Source organism: Caretta caretta, chromosome 15 (genome assembly GCF_965140235.1).
Source record: "Caretta caretta isolate rCarCar2 chromosome 15, rCarCar1.hap1, whole genome shotgun sequence".
Taxonomy (NCBI): Eukaryota; Metazoa; Chordata; order Testudines; family Cheloniidae; genus Caretta; species Caretta caretta.
In genome coordinates this window covers 21514110-21532773 of record NC_134220.1, presented here as the reverse complement: position 1 = coordinate 21532773, position 18664 = coordinate 21514110, and the positions used below count along the sequence as shown (strand labels likewise).

Genomic DNA, 18664 nt, shown 5'->3' with positions numbered 1-18664 from the left:
GTCACCTCCAGCAAGCTCCCCTTCACATGTTACAAAGCTATATAGTTTTGAACTGGTATATATAAAATTCAATACATACATTATTTTGTTTATTTCCTTTTATCTCTTAAGTAACGACATCACATAGAACCTACATTCAAAGGCATATACATTCAAATTAATAGGTATATACAGGCTAGCAGGTGACATCATCATCTCCAGGCTTCTTTTCAAACCATCCTAGGAACACAGAAGAGACAGTGGTTTCACAGAAAAGGCAAACATCTAAAAATGGTAGGTGCAACACGAGAGAGCGCATTTTCAACTTCCATTCAGAGTTTTCTCCACTATGAGTGGTAGGATTAAAGTCAGAGTTCTGAGGCAATAAACACAGCTAACAATGCAAAGAAGAGAGTAGGGATGGAAGAATCAGTCCACTAGGATGAAATTAATACTGAACTGAATCTTTTTTCAAACTCAACAGAACTTTGAGGTTTAAAAGAGTTTGGGTATCTTTGAAATAAAAGAAACCCCCAGGTAATCTGTGCTTTCTGGTAGCAGCTGGCACTGGAAGCAATGAAAACCTGTCTTCCCAAGACAGGAAGCAGGAGTACTGTACTGGAAATCTTGTAAAAAACTTGTTCTTGTGAGTTTTCAGGTCCCGCTTTTGAAGATGTCAAAGGCTCTAACGGTGCTGATACATTTGTATGAGCATCCAACAGTTGGGTGCTTAGCGAAACTGAACTCTCCAAAGCTCTTGCAAGTTGAACATCACTAGTCAAAATATCCCAGGGAAAACTCCCAACAATGCTGGAACTCTGCTTACCTATGCTACTTCCTTTTCTCTTTTGTGTCTCATCAGTCATTCTAGTGATGTCTTGCATATGGCCCATCACCCAAATCTATGGAACATCTTAACGCAGTGCTACAGGCATAGTGACATGCTTCTAGTTTCCTGGCTGGGGACTTCATTTTTCATTCAAAATCTCTCCTTCCCAGCGCTAGTCTTAAAATGGAAGAGCTCCTAATCAGAACACAAGCTTTGCAAAGTGTGTTTTCATTCTGGAGTGTTACACTACACCTGAGAAAACATTTTACCAATATACCAGATGATGCTTTCAGAGATTATCTGAAAAACTTGAACACAACGGTGTCAATCTTTTACTCTGTTAAGTTAAGGGTAACTTACCACAGAAAATGCATTTTTCCTCTTGTTTCATCTATGTCATAGTCCTCCTACAATTGCATAAAGCATCCAATGAAGCCATGAATTTCAAGTCTTAAACCAATGATGGTGCTGACATTTCATTTTTTCCCTTCCTTTTTAAGAGGAAAGATGGTTAGAGCCCTGCGCAGACACACAAATGTGTATACGCATCTGATCTGCGATCCGCAAAAATTATCTGCAGATTTGCAGGGCTCTACACTGGGGGCCTGGCTGAGGCCCTGAGACATCCTCCCTGCCGGCCAGGGAGAGCCTCATGGGCAACTGTGGGGAGCCAGCACAGAGTCACAGACCCTGCACCTGCCCTTGGCCAGGTGGGGAGCCTGGGGGCAGGGACACGGCCAAGGGCTGCTCTCGCCTCCCTCTCCCTCCGCACCACAGGCAGGTGGAGGGTGCACCGCCGCTCCCCACAGCTCCCCAGCTGGGCTCCACACCGGCCTGGCCGAGGGGAGACCTGTGGAGCTGCCCATGGGCTACTCGGGCCCCCGACCCGGGCAGGTGGAGGGTCCACCATGGATCTGCACAGCTGCCTGCCCAGCTCTTACCATGGCCGGGCTGCGGCTCCAAGCCACCCCGCTCCCTGTCCAGAACTGGGTCTGGGAGAGCCGCGCTAGTAGCTGTGGGGAGCCGCAGTGGACCCTCCACCTGCCCTGGACAGGGGGCCTGAGCAGCCCCGGACTGTGTCGCTGTCCCCTCGCCCCCCCGCCCAGTGACCTTAGCCCCCAGCCCCTCTGCCCAGAGCTGGTGGAGGGACCCAGGCTCCCCACAGCTGCCAGCATGGCTCTCCCTGACCTGGCTCCGGTGGTGGTGGTGGAGGGAGGCTCGGAGCCACAGCCCAGCCACAGTAAGAGCTGGGCAGGCAGCTGTGGGAAGCCGCAGCAGACCCTCCACCTGCCCTGGGTGAGGGGCCCAAGCAGTCCCCCAGGCCAGTATCCCTGCCCGCCCCACATCCCCTGCTCAGGGCAGGTGCAAGATCCGTGCTGCAGTTCCTCACAGCTGCTCACCCAGCTCTTCCCGTCAGAGCCCTGTGCAGGTACAAAATTAGTATCCGCATCCACGCTGCTGTCTGCAGAAATGGTCCGTGGATATCGTGGATATAAAGCGGATACCCATGGATTTGCAGGGCTCTAAAGATGGTCTTTAGGTTAGAGGCCAGGATTCTAATTAATGCTAGATGTGCCACACACCTCCTGGTAGCCTTTGAATAAGTCATTTAACCCCTTTCAGAGAGAAAGCACTATGCAAATAATTTATTATTCTTATATTACTGAGCAATAGAGGGAAAAGCAGATGAATTGCGCTGGTTGATTAGAGCACTTGTAACTTCCAGTGAAATAGCAACAGTAGGCTGCTATTCTCTACACTATGGAGCCCATACAAGAGATGGAACAAACACCATAAAAGAGTCTTACAGGTGAAGGAAACAGAGCTAACGCTTTACACAAATCTAGCCCCTCCCATTTCTCCTCGCTCAGTAATCAATCCTTCATAACCCTTTGTGTTGATTTTGGCCATGTCAAGGTTCCTCCCCCACTCTGAACTCTAGGGTACAGATGTGGGGACCTGCATGAAAAACCTCCTAAGCTTATCTTTACCAGCTTAGGTCAAAACTTCCCCAAGGTACAAAATATTCCACCCGTTGTCCTTGGAATGGCCGCTACCACCACCAAACTAATACTGGTTACTGGGGAAGAGCTGTTTGGACGCGTCTTTCCCCCCAAAATACTTCCCAAAACCTTGCACCCCACTTCCTGGACAAGGTTTGGTAATAAGCCTCACCAATTTGCCTAGGTGACTACAGACCCAGACCCTTGGATCTTAAGAACAATGAACAATCCTCCCAACACTTGCACCCCCCCCTCTCCTGGGAAATGTTGGATAAAAAGCCTCACCAATTTGCATAGGTGACCACAGACCCAAACCCTTGGATCTGAGAACAATGAAAAAGCATTCAGTTTTTTACAAGAAGACTTTTAATAAAAAATAGCAGTAAATAGAAATAAAGAAATCCCCCCTGTAAAATCAGGATGGTAGATATCTTACAGGGTAATTAGATTCAAAAACATAGAGAACCCCTCTAGGCAAAACCTTAAGTTACAAAAAAGATATACAGACAGAAATAGTTATTCTATTCAGCACAATTCTTTTCTCAGCCATTTAAAGAAATCATAATCTAACACATACCTAGCTAGATTACTTACTAAAAGTTCTAAGACTCCATTCCTGGTCTATCCCTGGCAGAAACCAGCATACCGAGAGACACAGACCCTTTTTTCTCTCCCTCCTCCCAGCTTTTGAAAGTATCTTGTCTCCTCATTGGTCATTTTGGTCAGGTGCCAGCGAGGTTACCTTTAGCTTCTTAACACTTTAAAGGTGAGAGGAGCTTTCCCCTGGCCAGGAGGGATTTCAAAGGGGTTTACCCTTCCCTTTATATTTATGACAGGCCAGTTCTTAACAAAAATGATACCTTCAAAATCTACAGTATCTAAAGAACACTCTGATTATTTAAATAGTAAAAGCAGAGCTGTGGTACTGCGTTTTATAAATAATCACTTGTATGAAATACGTATGAAAATACTAGAGAATGGCCTAAAGAAAAACACATGTATACTATCCACAAAGAGGGGGGGAAAGACCCTTTAGTCTGGAGGTAAACACAGCTTATCCCTTCTAATGAGCCTCTGCTGTGGCAAGTATTTTATGGTCAATTTCAAGTTCTATATATAAATCGAGAGTAAATCCTCTAATAAGCATATCCAGAGTACTGCACCATGGATTCAGACACCCAGAAAATTCTCATTAAGTGTTTGACAAACTTAATCCTAAGAGGACAAAGATATTTATGAATTGCTGCATATGCCTGATCCTTAATTAAGAAGAGACTAATTAGGTTTATATTTAATATACTGAGACTTAAGTCTGCAGACTTACAGCCACTCAAATGAGTTCTGACTAACTGCCATTTCCTCAACATTTGAATATCTCACTGGATTTCTGATGTATCATTTTCCTAACAAATGTACTGCTCCAAAATATTCGATGCCACTATTTTGCTCAGTTATTCACTATTCTTTGTTCATCGTACCATGAGCTTCTTTACATGGATGAAAAACACCACATTCTTACAGTCTGCAGTCTTTAAAATGATCTATCCTAAGTGAGTCATGTTTTTACTTCCCTGTTTGCATACTAAATGCAGTAACAAAATGGAAGGTAGTTTATGCATCAACCCACAAACAGAACAGAAAGGAGCCAGAAGAATTCACATTTACTCATCAACTGTGTGGTGAGAGATTTTGCCTCAGTTGCCTGAAATGCCTTAGAACACTTTAAATTGAAGGTTTGCAGAAAAACCTCGGGAAGGAGTTTAAATTCGGAGAAATTGTAAATCTCTTAATTGGACATAAAATGAGTGGTGGTAGTGTCAGGACCCTTTGACATGCTTAGAACAGTAATTAGTTTTAAGACTAAAGCTTTAATTAAATAAAAATTAAGAACAGTTTAAATTAGAAAATACAGTAATGGCGGCTATAGGGTTATGTAATGTAGTGGGAAATTCCATAGGAATACATGAGAGCCCACAGAAATGAATGGGGATGATGCAATCAAGGCAAGCTATTGCATCACTTCCTATGGATAAAGACTCAGCAAAACCCCACAGGAATACACTGTCACCCATAGAAACAAATGGGATTTCCAGATAAGAAGTAAGTAGGGTTCATACAAAGGTCAGCTGAAAAACTCTACAGGAATACATTGAGCCCACAAGTCTATGTGACGAGGCGCTACTAGTACATGTGACTAATTAGCAAATAATTAACATATGCCAATCTCTGAAAGCTGATTGGCTGAGTTTGAGTGTCACATGCCAGCACACATGGCATAAATTAGCATATGCAAATCCCTGAAAGCTGATTGGCTGGATTATTATAATAAATTATCACTAATAAGCTGCAAATCATATATAAAGGCGACAGCCAGCAGGCTAACACCTTGTAGGGAGCAAGGACCAGCGAAAGAGAGGAGCTCTGCCAGACACTTGCAAGGAAGAAGGCTTACGGACCAACAGCAGCAGCAGCCCCAGCAAAGGAGAGGCTGCTTGAAAAGCAGCAACTGCAGCAGCAGCAGCCGCCCACCCAGGGATCCAGGGTTGCCCTTGGCAATGGCCACTCATGCCACCCAGCCAGCAACAGGCCTTTTCAGCAGCCACTGAAGCAATTACCCAGCTGGCTTCTGTCTCTCCTGCCTGAGGAACCACTTTACCTCAGGAAAAGGCAGCAGAACAACACCGCAGCCACTAGCCCACGCTCAGCGACTAGCCGACCGTGGTTCTACCATCGCCCTCCAGCATCGTGACAGAGCAGAAGGACCGTTCCAGTGACGAATCAGTGGGATTTTAAGAAGGCCTTTGCAAGCCAAAATCTTCCTCTATTTTATCATCTTAGAGCATATGGGTTTGAAGTGTAAATAAAGCTGGATGCTTGTGGTCTGTGTAATATTTCCCTACCCATTTAGTAACTGCCAGGCCAGCACTTACTGGTTGTTTGGTTTTAAGCGTTTAATATTGAATGTTAATTAATATATTGTTATATGTTTAATTGCTATATTGTTATAAGGTATAGAGTATTAATAGAATGATTGTATTATTGTTATAGGCTATAGAGTTAATTGAAACTGTAATTATATTGTTGTGTCTTTATTTGCTGTGTCACTTCATTCCTTTTTAATTATAACTCTATTATCTCTACTCTTTTACTGTACTCACTCACTTCTAAATAAATATTATTTTTGTTTTCGAAGAATTTACTGCTTGTTTGCCTATTCTTGATTGGAGGGCTGTATCCGTGTCCTTTCAACGGGAAGTTAGCGAACTGCGGCTTTCTCTGAAAACTCCTTTAGGGAGGGCCACAACCTTAATTAGCGGAACAGGTCAATTAGGAATAAAAGGTTTTAAATTAAAAAGCAAATCTTCTGGTAACAACTGTTGGTACAGCCTTGACATTGCTTAACCTAACACTCTGTTAAGGACATCAGGATGCAAATGGTAGATTCAGCATGGAAAATTCAGAGAGCAGAAACTTTGTACAGTACATTTATAACAATAGACTCTACCTTCCATTTCCAGTTATCTCCCTACAAAATACATATCCTGGAAGTATTTGCATCATATTTTCAGGAATCTAAAAGCCTCCAAACTGGTCCCACTGCATTTGCATGGTTTCCTCACCAATGGATGAAGGCTAAAGTTCTAGCTTCAAAAAGGCAAAGGGTAGGGAAAACAGTTAAGACGTTTCACCAAAAAAAAAAGAGTCCTGAACGAAACCTTTCTCCAGTTTCAGAAAAAAAATGGATAGCTATTCTATCCACACCCCTCTCATTGTTTTATTTTTCTTGCAGACTCCTATATTTCTAGGTTCTGATAGGACTGAAAGAAATTCACAAAGACAACTGCTCTTTTGAGAGTTCTAAGTACTTCACATCTAAGCCACTCGGATAAGCATCTCAACAGAGTCTTTTGATGTTTGTCTCTAAAGGAAGAGCATTATTGTAAGTTAGTTCTAGGGCTGTGTGAAATTCTTAATGACTTTAAAAATACACCCTCAAAATTTGAGGTTTTCCAGTTTTGGTTGGATTTTGTGAAGGCGGGCCAATCCAAAATCTGCAAAATTTATACTGTTGCAAGAAGAAAGGGACTTCATTTAATATAATGAAATTAAAGAATGGCAAATTTAAAACTGATAAAAGAAAACACTATTTCACACAATGTACAGCTGGACTGTGAAATTTATTGCTACAGGATATATAATTGAGTCCAAGTGCACAACAAGATTCAAAAAAAGATAAGACATTTTATATGGATAACAAGATTATTCAGAATTAGAATAATAAACACAAATAAGCAAGTACTTTAGAAGAGAGATAAAAATTCAAGCTTCAGGGCATAAGCCAACTTCTAACTTTTTGAAACTTTCCCTGGAAACTGGAAATCCAATAATGGCCTAATACAAAATGTGTTTCCCTAAAGCATTTTGAATGGTCAATGTCGAAGACAGGATACTGGAGTAGATGGACACCAGTTGTGATCCAACATGTTTGTTCCCATGTTCCTATTTTCAAGTAAAAACCTCATTACTTTTGAAAGTTTGATATTTCATTTAAAAGGCAAATCCATTTTCACATGGATTCACACACACAAAAAAACCTGAACAGTGAAACTTTCCAGCTGCAAAATGAGCCTGAATGAAACTGCAAGTATTATTCACAAAGATTTATGAAAAAATATTAGCTAATTCTTTCCAATGACAAGTTGCAAGACTGGGCTTGAATTCTATCCAATTCTATTACTTAATTCTAATCAATGACTATGTGCAAAAAAATCAAGTCACAGTGATTTGGCCAGAATTTTGGTAAATACAATGGAGCATTTACTAAAGAATTCAGAACCCATTTAAATATTTAGGCCCCAACTCAAAATATTTAAGCACATGTTTAACTTTAGCATGTGTTTACATCTTATTGAAGTCTGTGGGACTTAAGTATGTGCGTAAGTGTACTTCTGAATAGCCATTACAAGGTGGCTTGCAGCTCACAAAATACAATACTTTCCCTGGTCTTACACAGGGTTGCTCCCCTCCACCAAAAAAACCTGTTTCATACATTTCCCACCCAACAACCCTTCAAGTTCATACTCAGGCTCCTTCCAGGCAATTACTTCCCTCTCCCTCAGCTCCTCCATTTCCCCTGACTCCCCCAAGCCTTTACACTGCTTCTGGAGGGTGCGGGAAATACAGTTCTGTATTTTAGTTTAAATGAATTATTACTCGGAGTTCTGTATTACTATGCCGAGTAAGGAATCTGTTTGTCAAAAAACATTTCCTGAATCTTTTTTGTTGTCTGTATTGTTACAGACACACTTGCTGACAAGTATTTTGAAATAAATTACCAAAATAATTGAAACTGCTGTGATTATATTGTGTTATTTTGACAAATAAAATATGCAGAATTTTAAAATTTTTTGTGCAGAATTTTTAATTTTTTGGTGCAGAATTCCCCCCAGGAGTAAGCACTGTTAGATCTTAATGGGTCTGAAAGTCTTTCTTGTGTCTTGACTTGATTTTTTCAATGCTCACATGATCTGAGGCTTCCTTGAGTCAGGGACCAGAACACAGGGCGCATTTCTGACCCAGGAAAACCCTGGAGTATGCAAGGTGTGAAGCTAGCTTAGGTCCAGAAAAGAACATCAGACCTACTGAGATGTCCCACGGTGGCCATGCTGGGTTACCAGAATCAGAAGGGAAGACAGTCACAGATTCCCCTGGTAAAGGGAGGAGAGGAAAAGGAAAAGTAAGGATCCAAGCTGGAAATAGCCACCAGAGAGCTACATGTGCTCAGAAGAAGGCGAGAGAAACTGGCAACAAAAGGACATTTGGAGGAAGGAGCGGTAGGAGGAAGGAGAAGGGGTTTAAAACATCAAAAATGGGTCAGGAAAATTTTTACTACATAAACCGCATGGAGCATTCTTAATAAAGATGCAATTGTTCAACCTAGTCCCAATTAACAGTTAATTGTTTTCTTATGGTGAATGAATTAAAATATGTCAAAAATTATAAGAATATTAGGATGGGATTTTTAAAGGCACTTAAGGGAGTTAGAAGCCCAAGTTCCATTGAAATTAGTCCCTCAGACTCTTTTAAAAACCTTAGCCTTTGTCTACAATTGTGTTTATTTTTCCGTCAGTTAAAACAGTATAGCCAGTGGCGAGCTGGAGCCGGTTCGCACAGGTTCGCTAGAACCAGTTGTTAAATTTAGAAGCCACGAGGGACAATTGGTTCTAAAAGAGCTTCTAAATTTAAATCGCCAAAAGTGGCGCCTTAGGCGCCGACTCCATGGGTGCTCCAGCCCTGGAGCACCCAAGGGAAAAATTTGGTGGGTGCAGAGCACCCACTGGCAGCTCCCCCCCCACCCCCAGCTCACCGCCGCTCCGCCTCCACCTCCTCCCCTGAATACACCGCCCCGCCCTGCTTCTCCGCCCTTTCAGGCTTCCCGCGAATCAGCTGTTCACGCGGGAAGCCGGGGCCAGCTGAGAAGCAGGCCGCGGCTTCCTTTTCAGGCCCAGGGAGGTGGAGGTGAGCTGGGGAGGGGGGGCGCAAGGGCCACCTGCACCGTAGCACGTAACCCACAGGGGAAGGGGAGGGGGCACGCAAGGGAACCGCTCTTCGTCCCAGCTCACCTCCGCCACTCTCAGCCTGAGTGTGAAGCTGCCGCCTGCTTCTCAGCCCTCCCAGGCTTCCCGCCGAACAGCTGATTCGCGGGAAGCGGGGGCGGAGAAGCAGAGCAGGGCAGCGCGTTCAGGGGCGGAGCGGCGGTGAGCTGGGGCTGGGCGCGGGGTGGGGAGCTGCCGGTGGGTGCTCTGCACCCACCAAGTTTTCCCCGTGGGTGCTCGAGCCCCAGAGCACACAGGGAGTCGGCGCCTAAGGGGCCACTTTTGATGTGATCAGTGGGGGGAGCAGCCGCTCCCCCTGCTCCCCCCCAGCTACGCTCTCCCACCCCTAGGAGCCAGAGGGACCTGCCGGATGCTTCCTGGGAGTTGCCCCAGGTAAGCACCGCTGGGACTCCCCACCTTGTCCCCCAGCAGGTCCCTCTGGCTCTTAGGGGTGGGGTGGGCACCCACTATGGTGGCTCACGAGACCCTCCTGTCCAGTTCTGGGGGCAGACAGGGGACAGGGTTCCTGGGGGGGAGGCGTCAAGGAACACGGGGGAGAGGGGGTTGGATGGGGCAGGAGTCCAGGGGGGCGGGGGTGGGCAACGATCCCCTCGTGGGGTGAGGAGGGAACCCGTTGTTAAGATTTTGGCAGCTCATCACTGAGTATAGCTAATAGAATTTGTTTTAAGAGTTCATGTCAGACTTCCTTCACTTGAAAATACCACTCTCATTTTTGTTTCCTAGTACTTCAATAGTAGGAATAAACTGCAGATATTACTGTTAACTGCAGCTGTGTATAACACTCCAGTGCTGAATTTATTGTTATAGTTGGGAACAATGGAGGTTAAAAAGGTTATTACTTTCTTGATATAGAGGGCCTTATTTCTGACAGTATTATTTTCCTTTTATGACTACATTCCATACTGTATTTATCATGTTACAGAAAGACACACACAGAGACATTCAAATCCTGCTTGCCATATTGAAACGAGTAGTCCCACTGAAGATCTGGGGATTATGCAGGGATTTGCCCTATATAAGCAGAAGGTTTTTTAAATGTGTTGCTAATTATTTATATGCCTCATTATATCCTTGCTGAGCTGAGCACGACTCACCTCACTTGTCCACCCACAGCCTATCAGGTAAAGATAAATTGGATTGTTCAAACATTTCTAAAGCTATGAGTTTTAAAAAAAAAATCCACAGTACTAAAACGTAACCAGTTTGGGATGAATGTATCACGCAGGACAGAGAATGTACCTCACAAACTAATCTTCAAAGACCAGTTCCACAGAAATTGAATTGTTGTCCACAAAAATCCAGAAGATCTCCAACAAGAACACATATTAAAGAAAACTGAAATGGAAGAATGTTTTATCCTATTTAATCAAGTAAAGAGATTAAGAAAAAAACAGCTATTTTATGGAGCATTCTGTGTGAGACAAAGAGAAAGAGAAGGTAAGAAATGATGAATTGACTGGTCATTTGACATTCTAGGGACAGATTTTTTTGTCTTAGGACACAAGGAAAATATAACTATTGTTATGGCAACACGGTTCATAAATAGGTGATAAATAGGAGTGGATGAGCCATTACAGGTGTCATTATTCCCATGAATAATTTAGTTAGCTTTTCTTGTGCACTAATTAATTGTCAGTTAAGAGACTGTTTGTTTATGAAGAATCACTAGTTCTCTTATTGTGGCACCTAGAAGCCCAAACTGAGGTCAGGGCCCCAGTGTGCAAGGTGCTGTTCATGCTCATCATGAGACAGCCCTTGCCCCAAAGCGCTGACAATCTAAAGAGACAAGGCAAAGGGTAGGAGAAAGTTACAGATAGGGAACTGAAGCAGAGATATTAGTGACCTGCCCAGGGTGAAACAGGGAGTTTGTGACAGAGGCAGGAAATATGGGTTCAACTCCTATATTCTGGTCCAGAAGATCATCTTTCCTCTCAGTTGGAGTGCTTTCATTAGTGTAGCTATAGTGGGCTTCAAAATGGCAGAGAAGGAAAAGAGGAGACAACTGGAGTTAAAAAAAGGAGAGGAGTGGCTGAGCTCAGCCACAACAACAGTCAGCTGTTTCTGCAACACTAGGTTCTGCCCTCACGTATGGGTCTTATCACGATATGATCTTGACAACTCATGGTGAATAGCCCCTACCCTTGAAGGCCCCCAAATCTTAAAGAAAAATTGCAAATAAGGGCTTACTCTTACTTACTTTATTCAAGTGAGCATTCCCACTGGCATCACATGAATAAAACTATCAGGATTTGGCCATTAATCCTATAGGGCGTAATATTCTTGGCTGAAATCAATAGTTACCGATGGCCACAGGCAGCTCAGTTTTTAAAACTGGGTTTTTTTCCTCCCTGTTTACATCAGATGGAGCATCACATGTTACTCTGAATTATTTTTTTGGCATCAGGAATATATTAACCAGACCAGCATTAGAAAGATAGGATGCCCGCTTATCCATGACAGTAAAGAAAAAAAAAAAAAGAGGGGAAAAAAGAGGATGTTTTTATTAGAAAAAGTGTTTCTAGATCAACTATCTTTTTAAAACTCCTGAACACTGAAATAACTATGTTTTAGGGGATGGAGAAAAGGTCAGCCTGCTTTCAAGCTAATTAGTTCAATACAGTGAATCAGTCTATTTTTCCTTATACCAGATATTTCTGAATGGCTTGAGGTTTTAGATACCTTTTATGGCCTTTGCGCAGTCACATTCAAGAATGTAACAAGCTCATTGAACTTTAGGAGAAGGGAACAAGCTTTGCTTCCCCCCTTCTCCTTAAACTAAATACAGTTCTACTTTTGATGGAACTTTCTCTTGAGGACTTGTTGATAGGAAAGTTCTTTATCCTACCAGTACTATGTTAATCAAGTCAAGTCAGATTTCCATGTTTGCAAAGAGAATAATTATTTCCAGAGCAACACCACCAGAAACGAAAGATTATGCAAGTAAATTCATTTGTGGAAACAAAGAATAAAATGACAGCATTGCCAAGGGAAATAAGGCTGTCAAAAAAGCCCAAACACTATTCACAAAGACACACAAAAATGACAAAAAGGTGAATGCCTATATGGCAAGCCATTATATTACAGAGGTATGTATCAAAAGCCAAATGCTGCTCTAATCCATAAACATTATTGTTTCCTTCCTGCAAAGAACTATATATATGTGCTGCAGGGGGAACAGGGAAGAAAACTCCTCTTAATAAGTTTCTTTTTAGGGCAGTCTATCGACAATGAAATATTAAATGTCACTTCTGAAGCCTGCTTTCTTTGCGCTAATGCATTAACATTCAACCCCATAGTTGGCCGTCCTAAATCAGAAGCGTCTCTGAATTGCAAACCAAACTCTCAGTATTTATATATTTTTTTAATTATGTTTACATTTTTCTTTCAGCTGAGCTTTTGCCTAACATGCTGAACATCAAGCATTGCCATCCTTGCAAAAAATAAAACAAAGTAAATGCTTGGAATGCATAATACATATTGTTTTTCCCTTTATGTAGAGACAGGAAGACTTAAAACAAAGAATAGTATGTACTAGAGAGAACACTATGGATTGGGAAAGACAAAAGCAATTACAATTTTTTGATATACAAGCATAACCCGGCAAACTGATGCTGCTTGAGTAGCTCTTCTGATACATTGTTGTTACAGGTGGAAAATGGCATTATGCCTGCATTAGGGCCCTTTTAACAGCCTCAATTCCAAACTTAGAGCACTTTAATTTACAATCAGGGAGCTACAAGTCATTTACTAGCAGCTGTAGCCAGAGGCAAATGATACTGTTGCTTAGTAACTAACAGGTAACTAGTGCAAACCCCAGTTATATTTACGTACAGAGCAAGCTAATGATAGAATATGAAGGAGATGTATGTTTATGGAAATAGATTCCATCTAGTTGTTTATTAAGATACTGTGGGATTTTTCTTGTAATGAAACATTTGTTTAAATAAAATGCACCAGGAAGGAGAATTGAGTTAATGTTTTCTGACCTTCAGTACACATGATTAAATGAACCATTGCAGATGTAGCTTTTTCAGTTCATTAAAAAAATGAATGGGTGTGAAAACTGTGTTATCCCCAAGCAGCTAATGTCATTCTGAGAGGCCAGATTGACAAACCTGGAGACAAAAGTTCATTGTTTATCCATAGGGCTGCTACCTCCCAGCTAACAGCTGTTTAAGTTTTCTTTACTCCCCCACAAACATCCCTAAGCCAACCATCTTTCAGAGTAAAACGGGTCATTCAGTCTTCACCTACATTCATCCCTCGGTTTCTTGGCTGAGACTTCAAACAGTGGTGTCAATTAGCACTGCCTGTGAAGGAGGGTTTTATGAAATCGAAACCTGTACTGGAGTAGAAATAGTAACACAAATAATAAGCACTATGCCCCATTATCAATCCCATGAGCCATCCAGTCACTCAGGGTTCTTCTTCATTAAGAATACACACTTTGGGCACAATTCCTGTACTGACTGAAATTAATGAGAGTTTTGACATTGATTTCAATGCTATCCGAATCTGGCCCCATACGTTAGCTATGATAACTCTATTAACAATTATCTATGTTCTCAAATGCGTTCTATTAAACAGAGCTCACATAACACAGGCTTTACTTTTCACCTGAATAGGGACATTTTTAGTCAAAAACGAATATTCAGTTCACCTCACAGCTGTATAGTTATTCTTTTCATAGAGATGTAAAGCAGGCATTAATAGTAGTTCAAAACATCACATTTATAAACTTTTCTCCCATCATATTAAACATAAATACTTCAGATGGAATAAAACTTCAGCCCTTCAAATGGATAAATTCCCCACCAAAATTAGAATCTCAAGCTTCAGAAATCAAGCTTTTAAGCAAAGTGTCAGAGTTATGCCTTCACTTGCTGTTCCATGAGATATAATGTCAGGAGAATAAGAAGACCAGGCTAAAAAAAGTCTCATTTATTCTTATCTACAGAGGGCTTTATTTTTAGGAATTTTCTTTCAAATTAGTTAGTTAACAATTGCCAAGTGCTTTGAAGATCAAAAGCTGTGTAAGTGCTGAGTATTATCTGGAAACCAAAAAATGCATACCAAATAACTAACATACATGCTACTCACAGCACTAACAATCACAGTATCTTAGAGTTCAACAGCAGCTTTCAATCCCAAAGGATCTGAAAGGGCTTAAACTATGGCCAGAGCCTGCAAACAGATCTATATGTGTGGATCCTTAGCCCTTCTCAGTGTCCCATTTGCTTAAGTAGGACTCTGTGCAGTTCTATTTGCAGAACTGAATCTTGACTAAATACAGGAACCATTTTAACTAACCACCATTGAAATGCAGCTAAATGTGGTGTGGAATACAAAAGTTGTTTAGCAGGTGTGCACCATCACTATATAGCAGCTTTCTTAAAATTCAACAGAAAATAACTTTGTAGGGTGGATATCTGTCTGTCTAGCCTATAAAATTTTGAGAGAGACTTCCACAAAATTAAAAAACCTATAGATTTGTACTATTCATTAACAAATTCTAAAGGAGATTAAAGTAATTTCTATAGAGCCCTATTTAATTCCTGTAAGACATTACTGGTTGAATCTCTCAAATTTCACTCTTGCAAAAAATATTACTGGATTGTTAATAACAATCAGTGCTTAGGAACTGCATTATGCCTCATTCAAAAGACAGTACTTCCTACAGTGACCTGTATACAATGTTTCTCTTTCAACAATGAGACTCTCTAATGCTTGTACATTACTTCAATGTATATTTATCCTGTTCCTTTTAAGGCCTTAAGTTTACTTACTGAAGGACAAACAAGGAAGGTAAAACATTTACATATCTTCAGGCATACTAATAAATATGACATATGAGCAACAAATTACACACCTGGCTCTCTTTTCCAGGACACACACACACACGCGCGCGCGCTTCCCCCCCACCCCACCCACAAAGCCAGACATAACTTACGCACTACTATAAGGTATCCAAGAAGCATCACTACAGTCCACCTTTGCCAGCCTACCAATTTGTTAAATATACCAAAACCAAGGACCTAACACAGGACTAATAAAATTATCTTTATCACTGGAGAGCTCAAAATGACGGATGCCAAAGTTTAGGACTTTATGAGATCAAGTGAGCACATACAGTTTTCAAATTTTGTTTTGCAAATGCAATTAAAAATGTGCAATTGATTTAGTACTGGAGAGTAATGACATCCCAGTTCATTTGAAATTAATATACCTCGATAAAATGACATTAAGCTGAGACATTAAGTCCTGAGGTACAGATCTAAATTAAGGGTCAGGAACCTGCTTTGCCAGGTTTCAGATTACTTTGAACACAGACAGCGTAACTGGCCTAAACTACTACATTCTTAAACTAGTACATCTGAGTACATAACCTTTGAGACTCTGGGCTAGATAAAGACAGGCCCAGGGACAGAACTCAAATTCAAGTCAAGCCCAAATCAGAATATGGACCCAATCCTGGAAGACACTAAATGTCTCGAGAAAGGTGCTGAGCATTTGCAACTTCCCTTTGTGTCAACACGAATTATGAAATAGTTTAAATAGTTTCATCATGGCGTAACCCACCTATGATAACTTTTAAGTAGGTACCTATACCAGCATTTTTCAGTATATGTACATGCACTAAAGGCCATCTCCATTCACTAACATTTTAACTTGTAGTATGTTCTTTAAAGTGTCTCATGAGGTTTAGAGTACAACTTGGCTCAGGTTTTAGTGAAAGATAAACCTCCACTTGACGATAGATTTTTTTCAGGTCCTTTGGGTTCTCAGTTAACAAAGTTTTCACTGTTCCTTTATATTAATCAATTACTTGTTTTTGCTCTTTTCTAAATAACTCATTATAATCATACAATAAAGGCAGCATCAAGAGAAAGGAAAGACCACAAAACAGACCCAAACGTAGCCATATATTTTATTACAGAATATGACAGCTTTCAGAGTAGCAGCCGTGTTAGTCTGTATTCGCAAAAAGAAAAGGAGTACTTGTGGCACCTTAGAGACTAACCAATTTATTTGAGCATGAGCTTTCGTGATGCATCCGATGAAGTGAGCTGTAGCTCACGAAAGCTTATGCTCAAATAAATTGGTTAGTCTCTAAAGTGCCACAAGTACTCCTTTTCTTATTACAGAATCTATTGAATCTAACTGGTCGCTATTTCTTCTCCATGTGGCAGAAAACAGAAAAATGATATTAAACTCTTCCATGCACCTTCCAATCCTGCATTTACAATGAGACTGTAAAAGCTAACATACACAACATGCATTCACAGTTTATTTATTAAAAGGCATTTCTTAGCACCAATCAGATAATATACAGCAGACTCACAACAGAAGAAACTAAATTTAAAATAATAGCTATTGCTGATAAGGAAGGGTACACGATTTAGAAAGGTGGGCAGGAAAACAGGTCCATAATTGCAATTAACACTCCATGATACTATAGTGGTGGCCCTCAGAAGCTTATCTTGGGCAAAATTGAAAAATATAAGGTTAACTCCAGATTTTCAAAACCAACTTCTATTTCCCTATACACATGCCTATAGGAAATACCATAAATACAGCTGAAAGTGGGGTTATTTAACTGTAAATACTTATTTAAGCCCCCAACCTACGCTCTTATCCATGCCAATGGAAGAGTCCACCCACTCACATCCAATTGTAGGACCATGGGCCTTAATTATCTCAGGCAATTGGCAAGTTTTAAAAGGCCATCACTGTACACGATAAGTCCAATTCCCTATACACAGCTGCATTCTCTACTGAAAACTGACCCTGAACAATTTAAGATAAGTCAGCTAGTTCAATTTGGTTTTAGGCTGCAGTATGATTTTGCTACTTAAATGGTATTTCTCCTCTGAAATACCAAGCCAAAAAATGTGTTTACCACTTTTTACAGCACAAGCAGAAATAACCCCTTGTGCAGTGAGAAGCAAAAGTTGATACACAGCTATTACTTATATACATCAAATTTCAATGCTGCATTTGCAGATCTGAACAGTCAACTTTAAAAAGTCAGCAAATTCTGATTTTAGAGCAATTGGTTGAATGAATCATTTATTTGTTTTCAAACTAACTTGAAAACCTGTCACTCTCCCTGCTTCTAGAAGAATTCAGAGCATCTCCAACCCCACCAGACCTTCTTGGAATGACAAGATACTACCCCTCAGACCTCTCAAAAAAAGTCTTTGACAACTGTTCTCTTTTCCTAGAGCTACTATATTCTGAAAACAACCTCTTCTAAAATATTCTACTGATGGCACATTTTGTAATTTGTAGAGAGCGAGAATGCCACACACATATATATGAATCCAACTTCTGCTCTGAATTATAACCAGACAATCCAACTGATATCTATGGGCCAGATTTTCAGCTGGTATAAATCGGCAGAGCGTGGAGCTACGCTGAACTACACCAGCTGAGATTCTGGCCCTATGACTTTGTGCCCAAGACAATGCATCACAACTTTGTTTATCAACAATAAATTCTCCTTCCATATTTATACATATGGTTCATCTGGTTCTTGCTATTATTTTTTTCAGATGTTACTACTGGATTACAGTTTTGTAATACTCTATTTTAAAACTTTGATACCAATGTAAAGTATCTGAACATTTAAAAGCATAACAAAAGTAATAAAGCAGGCTGAGTTTAGTTCACTGCAACCTTTGGAATTAAAGAATCTTTGGATTGCAAAAATCACACTTGTGTCTAAATTCACCATTCAGCTAAAGTAATAAAAAAAGAACAACCAGAGAGGACTTACTAAAAATCTCCAATGATGATTCCCTTGAGTTAGTGTTGTGACATTAGATTGAAAAATCTGGGTTTTCTCCTCTAAAAATCGGATCTGATCTAATGTTTTCTGTGGCACTGCAGGTTGCAAATATGGTAGCTCATTTCTAAACTGTAGGGAAACAAAAACCAAAAACAGGTAAATCCTTACATTTGTTTAAACCACACCTAGCAGCATGCATCTTTTCCACAATATAATGTGATTTACATCAGTGGTTCTCAACCTTTCCAGACTATTGTACCCCTTTCAAGAGTTGGATTTGTCTTGAGTACCCCCAAGTTTCACCTCACTTAAAAACTACTTGCTTACAAAATCAGACATAAAAAATACAAGTGTCACAGTACACTATTACTGAAAAATTGCTTTCTTTCTCATTTTCTCTGTATGAAATTTTAGTTTGTAGTGACTTCACTAGTACTTTTTATGT

The 18664-nt window shown here is 40.8% G+C and overlaps 1 protein-coding gene across 19 annotated transcripts in view; it reads right to left on the bottom strand.

The window, feature by feature from the left end:
* The window catches only part of RIMBP2 (RIMS binding protein 2), a 289653-nt gene that overhangs the window by 194018 nt on the left and 76971 nt on the right, over positions 1 to 18664 (bottom strand). For 16 of the 19 annotated variants that reach the window (XM_075120006.1, XM_075120005.1, XM_075120007.1 and 13 more), the window contains one exon: positions 18208 to 18348. The exons of the other annotated variants lie outside the window; for them this stretch is intronic. The gene's annotated coding sequence lies outside the window, so the exon portion shown is untranslated. Of the gene's footprint in view, positions 1 to 18207; positions 18349 to 18664 lie in introns of those variants that run through there. 19 annotated transcript variants of the gene reach the window in all.